This window comes from Taudactylus pleione, unplaced genomic scaffold, assembly GCF_031769625.1.
Source record: "Taudactylus pleione unplaced genomic scaffold, aTauple2 ptg000707l, whole genome shotgun sequence".
NCBI lineage: Eukaryota > Metazoa > Chordata > Amphibia > Anura > Myobatrachidae > Taudactylus > Taudactylus pleione.
The window spans coordinates 15,454,743-15,471,539 of NW_028285109.1; the positions used below are offsets into that span (position 1 = coordinate 15,454,743).

The 16,797-nt window shown below is 40.3% G+C and overlaps 2 protein-coding genes across 5 annotated transcripts in view; one reads left to right on the plus strand and one right to left on the minus strand.

Moving 5' to 3' along the window:
- The window catches only part of AVEN (apoptosis and caspase activation inhibitor), a 584,468-nt gene that overhangs the window by 349,723 nt on the left and 217,948 nt on the right, over nucleotides 1-16,797 (minus strand). The window lies entirely within an intron of this gene.
- CHRM5 (cholinergic receptor muscarinic 5) overlaps nucleotides 9,307-16,797 on the plus strand; it is a 246,500-nt gene continuing 239,009 nt past the window's right edge. For 2 of the 4 annotated variants that reach the window (XM_088456512.1, XM_088456513.1), the window contains exon 1: nucleotides 9,892-10,762. The gene's annotated coding sequence lies outside the window, so the exon portion shown is untranslated. Of the gene's footprint in view, nucleotides 9,368-9,891; nucleotides 10,763-11,576; nucleotides 12,110-16,797 lie in introns of those variants that run through there. The other 2 variants (XM_088456514.1, XR_015872496.1) reach the window with 2 other exon arrangements.

A 16,797-nucleotide genomic window follows, 5' to 3' on the forward strand; every position in this document is an offset into this window, starting at 1 on the left:
CAGAAGGCTGGAGATAAAGGGAACAGGAGGCTGGAGTGAAGAGCAGGAGGCTGGAGACAAAGGGGACAGGAGGCTGGAGACACAAGGGAACAGGAGGCTGGAGACAAAGGGGACAGGAGGCTGGAGAGAGAGCGCAGGAGACTGGAGCACGGGACAGGAAGCTGGAAAGATGGGGCTGGTGAGGCACGAGAGACAGGATGCTGGAGGGGGTACAGGGGGCAGGAGGTGACATGGGACACAAGTCTGTCTGAACCTCTGTTGTATGATGAAGACACTGGTTATATTCCTATACAAACAGGCATCTTTTGGACCATGTGATCTCTTGCATGAATACCAACTGAAGACACTGTCTCCCCAGGGAGATCAGTTTTTTCAGAGGTTCCCCATTACAGAGAAACCCCATATACAGTAGGTAAGGTGTATTTGGAATGGAGAGGAAAGCTCCCAGAGTGACCAGAAATGGGTGGTGTGTCATGCTGATAGGCCCCCATTTTAAGTGGTCATGCCGTTTTGTAGTGCGTTCAGCATGCGCCAAGTGTGCGACTAAGAATTTTTTATCTACAGTACTTGCATCTCTGGTTAAAGCACAGCACACATTAGAATGATAAGGACACTGTAATCTAACACACAGTGGAGAGTTATGGGACACTGGAGCACAACACACAGGAGGGTGAGATGAATACTGTAGTAAAGTGCACAGTGAGGATTACACCACTGGAGCAATATGGACTCTGCTGTACGGCACACAGTGTAGAGGTATAGAAAACTGATGCACGGCACACAGGAGAATACAGGCATTCTACTCAGTCAGTCAGAGAGCCTGCATCCCAGGAAGGCAAGATTGGACACTAGACTGGCAGCTGAGCAAGTTCAGCTGCTCTTAGTGTACCGGAGCTGCCTCTTCTCTCCTCTATAGCCCACGTGATTGGTGCAATAGCCTCCTGCCTCACCACGGTGCGGAACCCTCACTGCTGAGCTCCGGAGATCAGTCTGTATATGCTCCTCTGTGGTTCTCCCTGGTGGCTGTGTGGTGACTGTATGCTCTCTGTGGTGGATGCCGCTGCCTGGCTCCTGCTCTCTCGTGGCTGAGGCTGTGACAGTGTTAAGACCTCCTGTCAAACGCCATTATGAATGCGTGGTCTTCTTCAGAGCCTCTGTTTTCAGTGTCTGAGGAGTCCTTCGCTGCTGGAAGTTTTGGAACACTCTGTGGGTTGCCTTCTTTCCTCCTTCCTCTGGACCCCTCTCTAGTTTGAGGTTCCTTGTTTTCTCCATCTCCTGACTAGGGATACCCTGTAGACTTTTATTGCTGCCTCTCACCTGCTATTGCCCTGCTACCTGCTGTCCTGCATTCCACCCATTATACTCCTCACCTAAAATAACACTTATGAATTGTGCTATAGTGAAAGATTTGTTGCTCATAGGTTCTGTGCACTCCTCATCTGCTTTGATTACACCTCTTGTAGTCACCACGACGCAGATCCTTTAAGCCGTCCTTGACTCGGGAAAAAAAGGGTGTCAGAGCTACAGATTGCCCCTTATCTTTCCGGATTTGTGCCACAGTACTGTCTGTTTAGATAATTTGCATGAGAAATTAGAAGGGACAACTCCTGAGCAGATCCTGGATTCTGGTTAACAACTGCTATCTGCAAAATCTCATTTACTTAGGTTTGCTATTGTAAAGAGTTGGGCATGGGATGCCAGCACTCAGGATCCTGGCCCTCAGAATGCAGACACTGGCATCCTGACTGGGTTACAATGCTGACACCTACTGGTAAGTATTCTAACATTAACCTTCCCTCTCCACAGCCTTAACCTAAACCTCCCCCCCTGCAGCTTAAACCTAACCCCTCTTCCCTAGTGCCTAACCCTCCCCCTAACCCCAATACTTCCCATCGGGATGTCAGCGGTTGGGATGCTGCAAAGCTGGGATTCTGACTGGTGTCAGGATTCTGGCGCTGGGTTTCTGAGCTACAGCATCCCGGATCCCCGGTATCATAACTACATCCCATTGTAAGGGCCCACTGTGTGCCTCTGCAGTCTTCTCTTCTGGTAACTCCTCTCAGAACATTTATTGCAAAAACTCTTCATTGTAACGATCCTGATCTTCAACCTGCTGGAATCAAAGGCCCATTGGAGTTTGGTAGTCAGAGAGCAGTGGTATTCTTGGATTTCTCTGCTGAGGTTCAAAAGTCTTGTTCCCAATTTGCCTGGATACAGCATCATTTGGCTTTCTGCCTTCATATTCTTTCATGTTTGTTTTTGAGTGGTTTTCGAAGGACAGCTCTCATTTCTTCAAATTTCCCTGGGACGTTGCAGCAAGGCTACAGACCTTGACCTACAGACCTTGGGATGGGATGATCCTCCTTTTATTAGCTCACTATCTTTGTGTTATCACCCATATTTGCCCTTTACATTTTACTCTATATGTTTAATATTCTGTTCATGCTGTTAAATTCTGTTTGATGATTTTATTATTATTACTGTTATATCTTGTCTACATATTTTCCTGGGCTCATATTTGAACCTGGGCTGGGAGTATCATCATCTTAGGGTTCACAGGTGTAGTTGCCCTCACATTCTGTGTTGGGGAGGTTAGGTAGTGTAGTTGGGGGGGGGGGTTGTATTGTTAGGGTATCCAGGTATGGTCATACAGGGGTGATTGCTCATTGTTATGTTTTGTTGTCCATGTTTGGGATATGAATATGTTTTTTTGTTGATCTCTGTTGATACACGTTTGCCTTATTTAGACAGGTTGACTTAAGCGATCTAATCTGGTGTTAGTTTCTGGGGTATGGGTTCGCATCAAATCCGTTTTTTTAATATTCTGAAAAGGTGAATTAATGGCGAAGCAAGAAACTCAAAGTATTTATTTGTGGTGTTTATAAGGCTAAAAAAAATTATCACGTTTGCTTTTGGTTCCCTTCTTTTCATTACAGAAAAAAAAAATCACCCTATTTTGGGCATTTGGAATAAATAGTTTGACATTAGAATGAATAAAAAGACTAATGGTATTTTCTGAAAATACAACATTTTCAGAAAAAATACAAGGAACATTTTGTGTACGTACTGCATAACAAAAATAATTGAATTGATGTTGGAAAGTGACAAGCGCAAATGTGAAGAAATTACTTGAGCACAAGGGTGATAAAAACCTGAGCAGCGAAGGGGTTAAATCACAAATACAAATAGACAGACAAAAATGATTACAAAACTGTTGTGGCTTGACATTGTTTAATAATACCTGAAAAGATGGTGCAAGGCACATGATGTTTTATAAGCGTATGATTGCAATCTGGACACTATCAAAATGCCATGTCTTTCTGGTCTAAGGGTCACACAAATTTTGGAGGTAGCCATTACTACTATAACTTCGAATAATAGTTTTATGGCATATTATTGTGTTGAGAAGTGTACTGGTTAAAGAAGTTACCATTTTATTGCATTTATATATTATCAGTAATTTGGAGTTGTGCACCTGAGATTTGTCTGTTTCTGTGCCTGCAATTAGTCTCATCAGGTAGCACCTCCCATTATATATATTTAGGGTGTGCAGTCCAGGAACTTTTCCTATATACTCCATTTAATGTGCTTTATTGCACACCTGAGGGAAAGGAGACGCCCTCAGTCTGGATTAGCACCCCTTCCTTATTGGTTTAAAAGCATGGAGTCTGGTAATGTATATGCACATTAGTATTAGGCACAATTCTAGGTAAGTCCTACAAGTTATATACTGTAGTGCAGCTTTGGTTCATTTTTGGGGCGTGGGTCCCCCTGGATTGCTTTGGTTGATCTGTTTCAGGGCACCGCATTATAACACATTTTTCTTTTATAACACATTTTAACCCTTCACTGTTTGTTTATTATACATGTAGTTCACTTTTTTATTTTCATTCCTTATATGCAGCTGTAGCTGCTCTTAACTATCTCTTTTACACTGCACTTTTCTTACTATGGTGGTGCCCTGGGGCGGCTTAGCTGGGCTAGTTTGGGGGTGTCCTGCACTCTAGATTTGAACCCTAGTATGTTAGGGACCTACCCTAAAGAGGTTACCTGGATATGGTGGGTAGGCCCATAACCTTGGCCATGATTATGCTAAAAACCTCTATTGATTGCAACATTTTATTGCATTTATAATTATATATTATCAGTAATTTGGAGTTGTGCACCTGAGATTTGTCTGTTCAAGTGTACTGGTTTAACAGTACCAAGTGATCATTTTTTGGCCATAATTCCTAATTCTAACTATACAGTACTTTAAAATCATAACTAATTTGCAGACAATAGTAATTAAATATACTATATTCATTATCAGTTTACGGTTGTCCAATGGGCCACAAAATAATTAATTACTGTAATGTAGGTCTTCGATGAAAATTTTTAAAGACCCATGGAACAGAGGCTCTCAAAAAGAGCTGACGTTCCTTCGTAAGTTATGTTCACGTTGTATTACATATAAAAAAAACATATCATTTATGTTAACCACTGAATCAAAAAGTTTTTTCCAGTTAAAAAAGCAACAGTTACAACAAAAAAAAAGAAAAGAAATGTAGAGTCTCAAAAGGAGTGGGTTTTTTTTGTTTGGTTTTTATTAATGTAATTATGCTATAAGAAATGCAACCTACTGCAGCAAGTTGGCAGCAGCCACGCTAGCAGCAGAAGCAGGTTGCCAGCCAGGAGAATGAATACAATAAATGATGATGATGACACTGGTGGAAACAATATGGGATTCTCTAGCAGTTAATAGGAGATTATAACATTGTGCCACCGACAAATGACATTTTATTATTACTTTGACATAGCTGCTCAAGCAATTGTATTACATGAAGCAGCTGTGACATGCTTTTTCAACTAGGATGATACCAGACATGTCAGCTACGAGAATTGCCAACAATCTGGTTTCCTGGCACTTGTTGCTCCAGATATGTCTGAAAACTTGACTTATTTGAAAACTGGTTATCAAATCACTGCAAAACAAATGTAATGAAAGCAATAAACGGAACATTTTACTGTAACATCCACTAAATGACAAACACTTTCATGCATGTCACAGCCCTACTTAGCTAAATCCTCATACATGTTAAGGAAGGTTACCATCTGCATGATAATATTATTTGCTAAACTTAATACTATCAGATATATTAGTAAACAAATAACACTAGAGGCAGATATATTCTGATTAAGTCTTCTATTTAACACTGTTTTTTATACTCTTGTATAATTACATTAAAAATACTTGATTTGAAAGCAAATATAACATGCAAAACAAAACAAAAAAATGATAAAGTGCCAAACTAGTCCAACAAGTAGCAAAAGGATACATATGAATGAGCCCAGTAAACAAGCATTGCATCTAAAATTAGACAATTATATCCGGCTGAATTTCATTTCTCCACGGAATATTTGAAAATGGATTATTTCATACTGTGTTCTCCAAGGATATGTGTATCCAGAGTGCAGAGTGAGAGGAGCTCCAGGCAGCTGATAATGAGCCTGACTTCTAAACAATGGAATTCCGAGAGGACAAACCAGGACATCTTATAACCACCATGGAGAGGGACACAGAATCAAAACCCATTGCCAACACAGAGAAAATCTTGGAATTTGTGGTAATAATTTGCATGCCAAAACACAATGATATATGTTGTTCTGCATTTCACTTTTGGAATATGCAGTCTCCACAGTGAATACACATATTACAGACCCGATGGAACATCACGCTGCAGCAGACTAAAACGGACCATGCTTAATGCAAACAAAGCAGCTACCATACAGTTTCTTCAGTCAATGTCTCAAATTGAAATTAATTAAAATAAGTAATACTTCTCTACTTTGCAATTTACAAAAAAAAATTATTATTATTTCCATAATTATACACTGCCATACAACTTTTTTCCGTAGGCAACATGACAAATATAACAGCCAGATTGATTTTAAAAATGTAATTCACGTCCTGATATTTGTGTGTACAACTGAAATATAGGTATACAGTATTTAATTTTTATTGTAGGCTATTTGTATTTAGTAACACATGTAGTCAGAGTGTCATAGGAATTATGGGGTGATAGGCTTTTACTAAGCCTATCACCCCATAATTCCTATTACACTCGATAAGTGGCACAAACATTTTTTCGTTTGTGCAGAATCACAAGAAATCTAGTGGGCTTTGTATCAGATATAGAAACAACTTTCAGCAGTAACAGTCAGCTGCTACCCTCAGGCAAACAAGACCGGAGCTTAGAAGGACAGGGGATGAGGAATTAAACAGACGTCAAGTAAGCTTTACACCTCTTTAACGTTTCAATGCTGGGGAGGGTAACTGAGAAACACAAAGGATAGATGTACAGTATCCAGTGCAGCTTTCTGCTGTGAGTTATAATCACTTTGGGGCTTTTAGGGTTGCCAAGACAGCCATTTGAATATCTTACATGTACAAAATACATAGGCTGCCCGGCAGCTCAGCAATAAGTGTATGCATAGGCATACATACTGCACATTTACACAGTATTAAGCAAACATGCATCCTTCAAATTAACTACTTACAAGGGACCACGTGTTCATACAGTTTAGATTTTAAATGGCTGATACAGATGTGTCCTTATACAACGACCGTCTTTATACCATATGGAGCAAGACGACCCGTGCAACAGACGCTCCCAGACAATTAACGAATCATATTTTTTTACAATTTTGAGTCTTAGTCACATCACAAACACAGCCGAAAAGCCATTCACAGCGTGCCAAAGACGCCAAGCTGCGACTTTAATTGCGCAGGAATCGGTATAGCACGTACAAAGCCGCAGATGAAGCACAAGGAAACTTGGCGTGAGGAAAAGCCGCAACTCGCAACGTAGTTTTGCTGCTTCCAGTTGTTTTAATTATGCAAATAAGATGCACATTTTGAGCGAAAAAGATGCTTGGCACCGCCAAGTCGCACGGGACTTGGGGTGTCGAGAGGGTCTAATTGGTGAGACTTGAGCCAGAGTGTATAAAGAAATATCTGTATAGTCATTTAGCTCAGGCTTAGAAATATGTGATGAGATACTTTCTATAATAAAGATGTCACCTGCAAAAGCTTTGCATCACAACTCTCTAAGGAGAGGATATTCGAACAATGGGGCATCGGACTGCACACAAATCTATCAAGTGCAGCATGTCCATAGCCGCACATTGAACATCTGAGGGCAGCATGCCCCTGGTTGCAAGAGACATAGAAAAATGTGAACAATTTCACTGCTGTTCGTTGAGCTCCACTTTCAAGAGCCCATGAAAAACGGACCGTGTACAGATTTATCCAACACACCTGGTCCCAGCCGCACACAAAACCACGGAGCTAGGTGTCCAAGACACAGTGTTGCAGCTGCAGAATCTAAGCAAGGAGATTAGCGTCACAACCACAAAACCAAAGCTGCAATACCAAAGCCGCCGAGTCCAAGATGCAGAGACTACAAAAACCTGCGTACTGTCTGTCATCAATAAGGAAACCAAAAGAGCTGCAGTTCTCCGCGACCACATCGGAATCCCAGGGAGCACTGAATCTTGCCTGCTAAGAAAAATCCCAGGATGGCCCTTCTGTAACTGTAAATACTCACAAAACTGTGGATATACCCAACAAAAGACTGTTGTAGTTCTACTGTTATAGTATCACTGTAAGTAAAAGGTGCTGACACTGGCCAACTTGGAGCCTTCAAATATATCCATAAAGACTGTCAACTAGCTATAACTAAAAACAGCTACACGCATTTATCTGCACCAGGACTGTTGTTTAAAACACATTTTACCATTACTATTATGACCATATATTATTATTTGTAAATAAATATATTGTTCATTTAACCAAATTGGAGTGATATTTATTTTTTCTGCACTTATTTCTAGTTTCGTTATAACCCTTTCAGCGCTGGTAGTAACATACGTCTACAGGCATCTTGTGAGTTTGGGAGATCCCAACCCAGCTTCTTTTCTGCTGTCTATTATTTATTTTTCTATAATTTTCACTTAGGCTTGCGCTTTTCTCCATATAATTTTAAGAAAACTCTCAAATGTACATTACATCAATCAGGGTGCCAACATTTGGTTTTAGAAGGTGTTAGATAAGTAGAATCTAATTGGTTGCTATGTGCAACATCTCCACGTCTAAAAACCCGCTCTTTAGTAAATATACCACTGTAATTCTATCTTTATTAGGTAGAAGGGAAGAGACAGTGAGAATAGAGGAGAGCGAGAGAGAAGGTTTAGAGGAGAGAGAGTAAGAACGGAGTGAGAGAGAGAACAAAAACACAACTAACAGTGACATCATCACACCTGCTGTGACCTTTGCTGAAAACTTTAAGAGCTCCACTGACAATAAATATTAATGCACACGTGGTGCTTAAACACACCTTTCAAACCTGTAATGACATTGTTCCCCCTACCAAGCTCAAATGATATAGAATATATATTAACGGTTTAATGAAAGCTGTTATACTGTATTCCTTTGAGTGTATATATTCGGTATGTATACAATTTTCTAATTCCTCTGATGCGTCACCCCCAATACACAATTTCCTCTTATTGGCCAAGCTTATATTTATTATGCTTGTTGTTGGATTACTATGCAATCTGCTGTTAGAGCCTTGGCCAAACGTTTGAGGCAGAATTACTTGATATACGTCAGCACACACCTCCAAATACCGTATAATAGAGACGACACTTCCTACACATTAGTGTATTCCCTGCATACCTGGCTGTCTAGATTTAATGGAAAGTAGATGTACAAAAGTGTAATTTGCAAGAGGAGATCAGTGATGTCCTGTACATTAATCCCAGTTGAGACAGACATTATTAGTCATCATCTTAAGAAACAAATAGAACACTAAAGTTTTATGAAAACTGTGAAAAAAATGCCTTTACCATAATCCTCCATTTAAACAGGCTGGTGAGGAAAAGGGCAGAATAAAGAACAAAAAGGATTGTTTAAACTCTCCAGGAAAACATCAAGCTGGACGTCCTTTCGGCAACCTGTCAGAATTTTACAGTAACCATATCGACAATCACAATGTTGGCTCCTCAATATCAAGAATACAATGTCGACATAGTTCGATCTGTCGACAGGCACAGTGTCGACATCCTCAGAATGTCGACGTCTGAACTGTCGCCATGTGAAATGTCGACAGACTGAGGATGCAGGTGGATAGCGTTAGGCTGCGGGGGGAGGTTAGAGTTAGGCACTGGGGGAGGGAGAAATTTAGGGTCAGGTGTAGTAATTAGGGATACAGAGGTAAATACTCACCGGAATGCTGCTTATGAAACATTGCCACCAGAACTGCTCCTCACGTGACTGTCAGGACCCGGAAGACGGCGCAGGAGCTGCTGCAGTCACCGGGACAAGGTAAGACACCGCTAGACCACTAGGGACAGTTAACCAAGTCGACATATCATCCATATAGTCATGATGAATGTTGACCTGGTTACTGTCCACATGCTGTGCATGTTGGCATTATCATGTCGACACGATAACGGACGACAAATTGTACCAAACCCGTCCTCCTCAATTAGTCTACTCTGCTCAAATAAGGAATTGTTGTATCGTGTGATATATCAAACCAACATGAATGACTACTTGTGGGGTTTTTCTTTCTGCAAATAACATATCTAACATGATAAACAATATCTTTGTACTGTCAAAAATGAATAAATGTCTGTATCCTTGGAATTGCTGTGCAGCTGAAAGGCTGTGCAATGGTCGTGTGAAACAAGCGACCCTCCCTCCACCTCAAACAAACAAAATGCACTCAAGTGGGTGTCAAAATGACTCGTGCACAGTCTACCTGGTGGCATGGGAGAGCTGCAGCCTCCTGCTGCGTGCACGTATCCATGGAAAGGCTGTTCAATCACACAGCACCTATCAGACCTCGTATCAGCTGCTCGTGCCTGCAATGTTCGTAAGCTGCTGTCCATCAGGAAAAGTAATTAGTGGTTTTATTATGTATAGAAGCGGCAGCCTGTCACTGAATCCTCACAGTGAATAGCTTCTCTCGTACACTTGTCTGTGCCTTCCGCCTGGTGTCATCCAAACGGCTGCCAAGACCAGCGCAGCTTTTCAGGGATTTGCCCCCCTGCACTCTTTGCACTTTCAGGAGAGAGGAGGAAGAAAGCATCATCTGTGTGTGGAGGAATAATATCAAGCACCAGGGTAGGAAATCCTGAAGAATGTGGGAAAAGTTCAAGAAGAACTGTGAGCAGAAATCTGACAATGAAATCAGCCTTGTGACCAATGCATTTTCTCCTTATAACCAGTTCCTTGCTGGAACTGCTAGCTGCACAGTTTGTTTTATTTACCTTGAACTGGTATTTAGATGGTAGCCCAAAGGGTAAGGAAACACAGAGAAGGGCAACTGTGGGTTTCAGGAGATTTATGTCTCTAATTCAATTCTAATGTGTTGTGCACAGAATTATATGGGGTCAATGCTTCTCCTTTTCATCATAATGCATGCAGATCTGAGTTTCCTTGGGAAATACAATGGATTAAGGACACTGATTACAGCATAGAGGTCTCAGCCACACAGCGCACCTGGCAGGGAACTCCAGGGTAAATACAAAGACAGTTAATGAACAATACCTTATAACTGAGAATATGTGACTTCGAGGAGTGAGATGCTGAGGAAAAAGATTGAGAGTGAATGTTCAGGAGCCATTGTAAGAATTCTCTGCCTACAGTACCTGCAACATCGCTGCTCCAGCTGCCAGGAGCAAGACACATGAACTGCAATCCGCATCCTTCAGGGTAAGTTTTATTTCCCTCTTTCTTCAACATGTTAGCTTTGGTTGAGCCTGGGTGTGTGAATACAAGGAACGCTGCATTCGCAGTCCAAGTGTAATTACTAAATAAGATGCAAACCTCAGCCAGTCCATCTGGGTATGTGAATAGCTGCAAGCCTACTGGATTTGATAAACTACACACAGCAGGCAGGGACTCACTTCTCTAAGCACTTTCTGTCTCAACAAGAAAGGACAAAACTGCCTCCTCCAAATCACATTTTGTTAGGAGCCAAAAACTTACTTCATCTCTATTTTATACCTGGCTCATTTTGTGCACATAGTTTAAATGGCTTGGTAAATTATCAGGCATTCCAATTGATCTGAAAACTAATGTGAGCAGAGGATAGTAGCAAGGATTAAATTATTGAAATCATATGAAGAAACAAAAATTCCACAAGCAAAAAGATCTCATGGGAGGTAGGAGGTGAAAGTGCTATGGTGATTTTAGATGGAGCTCTCCCACTTCAAAGGCAACAGGGTGACAACACAGCTACCATGGGGATTAGAGGTCTCCGGAATCTCCTGTCTAGACCCGACATACTGCACGAAGAAAAAATGTTTGTTGCCATTTTTAGCATTGCACAAGCAGCGTACACTATTTTAATTTCAGGACAGTAATTTGTAGGCTTATCTAGTACACTGAATCTATGAATAAAAATAACATTGTTTATAGTACTTATTGAGTTTGCATATGCTAAATATACCTGGTGAATGGCAAATTTGGAATCTCTTATCAAAATCGTGCACTTACCCTGACACTCTCCTAATTGTTTATACAGTGGTGCAACACTGGGTGTTGATGAGTGAGAACGGCTGGAACAAAAAGCACAGTCATATGGGGAGGAACACAATCCTCGGCGATGTCTGCGAGTGCTGTCAGAATGCCGTGGTAACGGTCAGAACGTCGGCGCCTCACAGACACCAACCTCGCCAATTTTCCCTTGCACGCTACAAAAGTGCGCAGGAAGTTGAGCGATGCTGGGCTATGGTCATTTTTGGAGATCTGAGCAGCCGAACATCATGGATGCACATCGCTAACATTCAATTCTCAACTAACACAGTGGAATCACTAACAGAGCACAAGAAACTTTTATACAGAAAAGTAGTTTTACCCTATAAGGATGGAGAAAAAGCCACCATCCAGCAGATGGGTGTAATCACTATAAAATTAAAGTGGTAAAGCCCCCCAATATTTATTAACATGGTCGTTTGTTCAAGTACAAAGTGTTTAAGTCTTTGTATGTGAAGTCTGTGTATCGGAGAGCGCAGAGAGAAAGGAACCTACAGACAGAGCCAGTGAGCAGAATGTCTGCTGGGGTTTTTCATGCTTTTGGCTTGATAACTAGAGATTTTCCTTTCCTATTTAAAATTTTAATGAAGATGTTAAAAGCATCCACACAGAGGCTGCCAGTTCTCGGGTGATGCCATTCATAGAGGCTGTGTGGCACTGCACCCAGGCAAAGATTAAAACCTGACCCCAGTGAAGCTTCCCAGGGGACTATGCCTGTGACCTGTGAGCGATCCAGATTCGTGTGCAGCTACCGTGTGCATATTATATGTGCACTTAAACATAACAAATGCACTAAGCCCCAATACAAGGATGGTAAAATAATGTACCATTTTCCTGCTTGCTTTGTGTATTGATTTTTTTTTTCTTGCGGTTGAAAAACCAAACACATTAAAACCTTTTTACTCAACGTAGAAAACATTGATTAGAATTAATTTCAGTTTGGGGATAAATGGAAAGGTGTGATTTAGTAAATATTTGGTTTCCTTAGGGCAAGTAAATTGCTTGTTACACTTAAACAGTGTAATAGGTGCAATAGTTACTGTAATCTCATGTATGCTGACACACTAGGGTATTATTGCTGGAACACTGGGTGTCCGGTGCTGCTGAAACAGTGGTACCACTAACAGTCTGTGTGAGGGAGGGGTCTCCAATCTGATACCAGTTAGAGTTAAGTCTGCTTCCTCTGTATAGTTACCAGTCAGGTAAAAGATTTTCAGTGTGGGTCACAAGCGAGAGTCAAGTTCATATATACATATAAAAGTGCCGGTTACTGGCAATATTAAGCAATTGATTAGAATGATTAATATTCAAATGTGACTATGCCTCCAAAATGTATAATACAGATCTATGCACTAACACATATCAGAACTGCAATATATTGTATAGTACTCAGTAACTACACACATATTCCACATGTACACACAGAGGATGAATTATTACACAAAACACACAATTTTAATTTAAACTACAGTTCTGTAATTTATATCTTGTGGTTCAATTTATACATATTTTAATCCTTGCATAACTGCAAAAGATTTATATTAAGCTTTCGATAAAAAAATGCTAAATGGTAAAGGTTAAATAATGCTTCATATGTGCCCATCATTATGTAGTGACCTCGCTGCTGTTCTACTCTCTTCACACAGCTGATTCCTAATGCCTCTTTGCTGTTGCGGTACAAAGGGTTAATAAACATGATATGGGCTGATCACATGTAAAGTATGTGATTTTCATATTTTCTTCAGTCAAAACAAATATATATATGTATTTCTCTGCATTCCATACTTCCAATGAAAAACAAGAACCAACCCAACTCCTGAAAATGGGGCTGACTCTGAAGCAAAAGTGGCTGTATTTGCTTAAGCCAGATTTACTAACCGATGCTACTGCGAGGGTCCATGCATCTGAGAGCGGTAACCTGTGCTGCCCATTGATTTTCCGTTAGCCGCTGCAATCATCATAATTAGTATCTGCACTTGCAGCAGCCCCACGTCAGTGCAAGAGTACCGTCAGAAAGCGCCTTTCCTTCCCCGTGCGCACAAATCACATGGAACATTAGATACACACCCACCCAACTCCCATGACTATCCCACAAGTGAGGGCGGTTCCGTTCAACTGCACTATCACCGCCCAGATCCCGCCCTGTAATGACCTATTTCACAGAAAGCCAGATTCAGCCAAGTCCCATCCGACTCAGAATAGGACAGACGTAGGCAAAAATGTATAAATTCCCATCTGCGCATGAGCTGTATGCATAAACTCGTCACTGGCGTTTGTACTAAGAGATCCGTCCAACTCAGAATGGGCCCTAATGTGTCTGAAAGCAAAGTGTTCCATATGGGATTAGCCGATTTCTTGCTTTATTCAAAGGTCTGAAGTTATAAATATAATTCTGACTTCTGTAACCCTCTCCTGAAGGCCGATTTCACTGCACAACAATGAAAATGTTACCGATGTGAAAATAGTTATTTCTAATTGATTTCAGCATGCAAAGAATGAATATGACATTTAAAACTCTCAGTTAGCTCTGAGTACGAGATATAGCCCATTTATGACGATGTAGGGGTATTCCTAGTGAAGTGGGCAGAATGGAGAGAATCTTACCAGCAATCTGTGTTCCGCGCAGAGGGGGCGGGGCCTAATGACCCAATTAAATGAATCAGTTATTTGTCCCCTCCCCTATTCAAATATATGCGATTCACGGGATTACCCACACAAGATAACTGTGGTGCACTGAGTGACGAGCATAGTGAGCGATTCCACCAAGACATTTCAGCAATGGAATAAAGATATCAGGGTAGGTGAATCACTACTGTTGAACAGTGACAAGAGATGCCCCAGAAGAGGAGTACAAACGACAAGCAAAGAGAAAGCACCCCCATGAATAGGCCACTATATTAGATAGTACTTTCGTATGCTGTATGTTTGTTTCGTTTTGTGTTCTTATTTGTGATTGTTTGAATTAAAACAACTGTTATTTATTTTCTATCAAGAAAATATCAGACTATTTTAAAATAGCTTTTCACTATGACTATATTACTAATGTACATACAGTATAGTGCAAGTAGTGTAGCTCAAAAAATAGAGCTAGTAAAAACATTCTGAAATCATTTTAGTTTTTCTTGACCTCAAATTAATAATGTATGATTATTTTTAGAAAGGAAACAAATTAAAAGTATTAATTTGTTGCACAGAGTTTTTAGAGTTCTGAATAACCCTTCACCTGATTACCGTGTCGTCTTCCTTTAATTGCAAAACTAAATCTGCACTTAGATTATGGAACATGGTTCGATTTCATAATCCAGGACAATGTAAAAAATAGAAAGTATATGAGGGTATAAAAGAGGCAATTAAACAGAACAACAGATAACTTTAGTAGCTTAAGTTTCCCGAAAACATGACTAATAATGAAAGTGGTATGGTTCACAATCAATGGATAGCTTCCATTTGTCTGAGCAAATACAACCAATCAGCATGCCAGATTAGTTATAAATCCTTTTTCATTATTATAGACAGCTAGTTAAACCAATCTTCTTTATCGGTGGTCAATTTATCAGGCAGCAGTATCTAAATTGCTTCCTGGTATATTGTTCTAACAATTGAGTTTCAGATTTCGAAAAAATATAGATATTATATATTTTCTTTTGTCCAGACTCAGGCAAGTTCAGACATGGTGTCTCCGATCAGCTAGGGTATTGTCTTCTATTACACTGTGGCCAGAGATGATGTATAGTGAAAAAAAAAAGTATGTTGCGCTTACTCATCACTACATTACAATAGTGAAAAAAATGATACAAAGAGAAAAAAGAAAAGAAAAAACACACTGGGATCATAGCAAAGTGCTTCAGGTTCAATGCAATTCAGTTCAGTTCCCAGGGGAAAGCTGGAATTCCATAATATACATTGTACTGTCATATCACACCAGGCAAAAGCGGTGACATCTGAAATCAGTTTTAACATTTATCCCCTAGAGGTGCCATTATTTGCAGTAGGTGTTCCACTGACGTCCCTGTGGCTGACTTCTCCCCTGGCATGCTGATGGCTGCACACAATACAGACAGGGAACAAGTCACAGACACAATTCATTTCAACTCTCCATTTGTCACATAAAATGGCTTTGGATTGTGGAGAAGGCTATGGATGTGTTTACAAAACTTAAACTGAATCTCTGTACCAGCTATTTATTTTCCGTTTATTTTACAAGCTGTCAGTTTGATAGTCATTCTATGTGGCTTCAAAGTTAAATCAAGTAACGGTACAGTGGATACTGATATTGACATACATGGGAAGAAAAAGGTGTTTGAGCATGCAATTATTACTACAGGTAGAGTATACCATATCCAAATATTCTGAAATACGGAATATTCGGAAATACCAATTTTTTTATAGCATAACTGAGATAGTGAAAGCTTTGCTTTTTGATGTTTCAATGTACATAAAACTTTGTTGAAGACACAAACTGATTCAAAATATTGTATAAAATTACCTTTAGACTTTGTGTATAAGGTGTATATGAAACATAAATGAATTTAATGCATGTACAAAAACTTTGTTTGAGCCACAAAATTGTTGAAAATATTATATAAAATTACCTGCAGGCTGTGTGTATAAGGTGTATATAACCCATAAATGCATTCTGGGTTTAAAATTGGGTCCCATTCCCAAGATATTTCATTATGGTATGAACATATTCCAAACTACGGATTATTCCGATATCCAAAATACCCCTGGTCCCAAGCATTTTGGATATGGGAGACTCAACCTGACTACAGTTGATTTGTTCGGCTCCATAGTGCTCCGCAACGCCTAGACAGTAGAGAAATGGGACATACATAATACAGGTACTTACAAAGTAGGCACAATATATTCTGATAAGAAAACATATTGAAAGGAGAGGCCTGCTCATGAGAGAGCTTACATTCTTATTGGGAAAAGGCACAAAACAAGAGGAATCAGTGTAGTTCAGTGTGAAGACTGGGACAGTTGTGAGGGTACTGTACATTGGATATACTGTAGGTGAAATTAGGGTAAGCTCTAATAAAGAGAGGTCTTTAGAGAGTATTTAATAATGTGATGGCTGTGGGAGATTCTGATTGGGCGTGTTAGAAATTTCCATATATGGGCAGCGGCACAGAAGTCTTGGAAGCGGGAGTTAGAGGTCAGAGGGGGGTTTCCAAATGCTTGATTTTAGAGTGAGTGTGGCCAGTCCA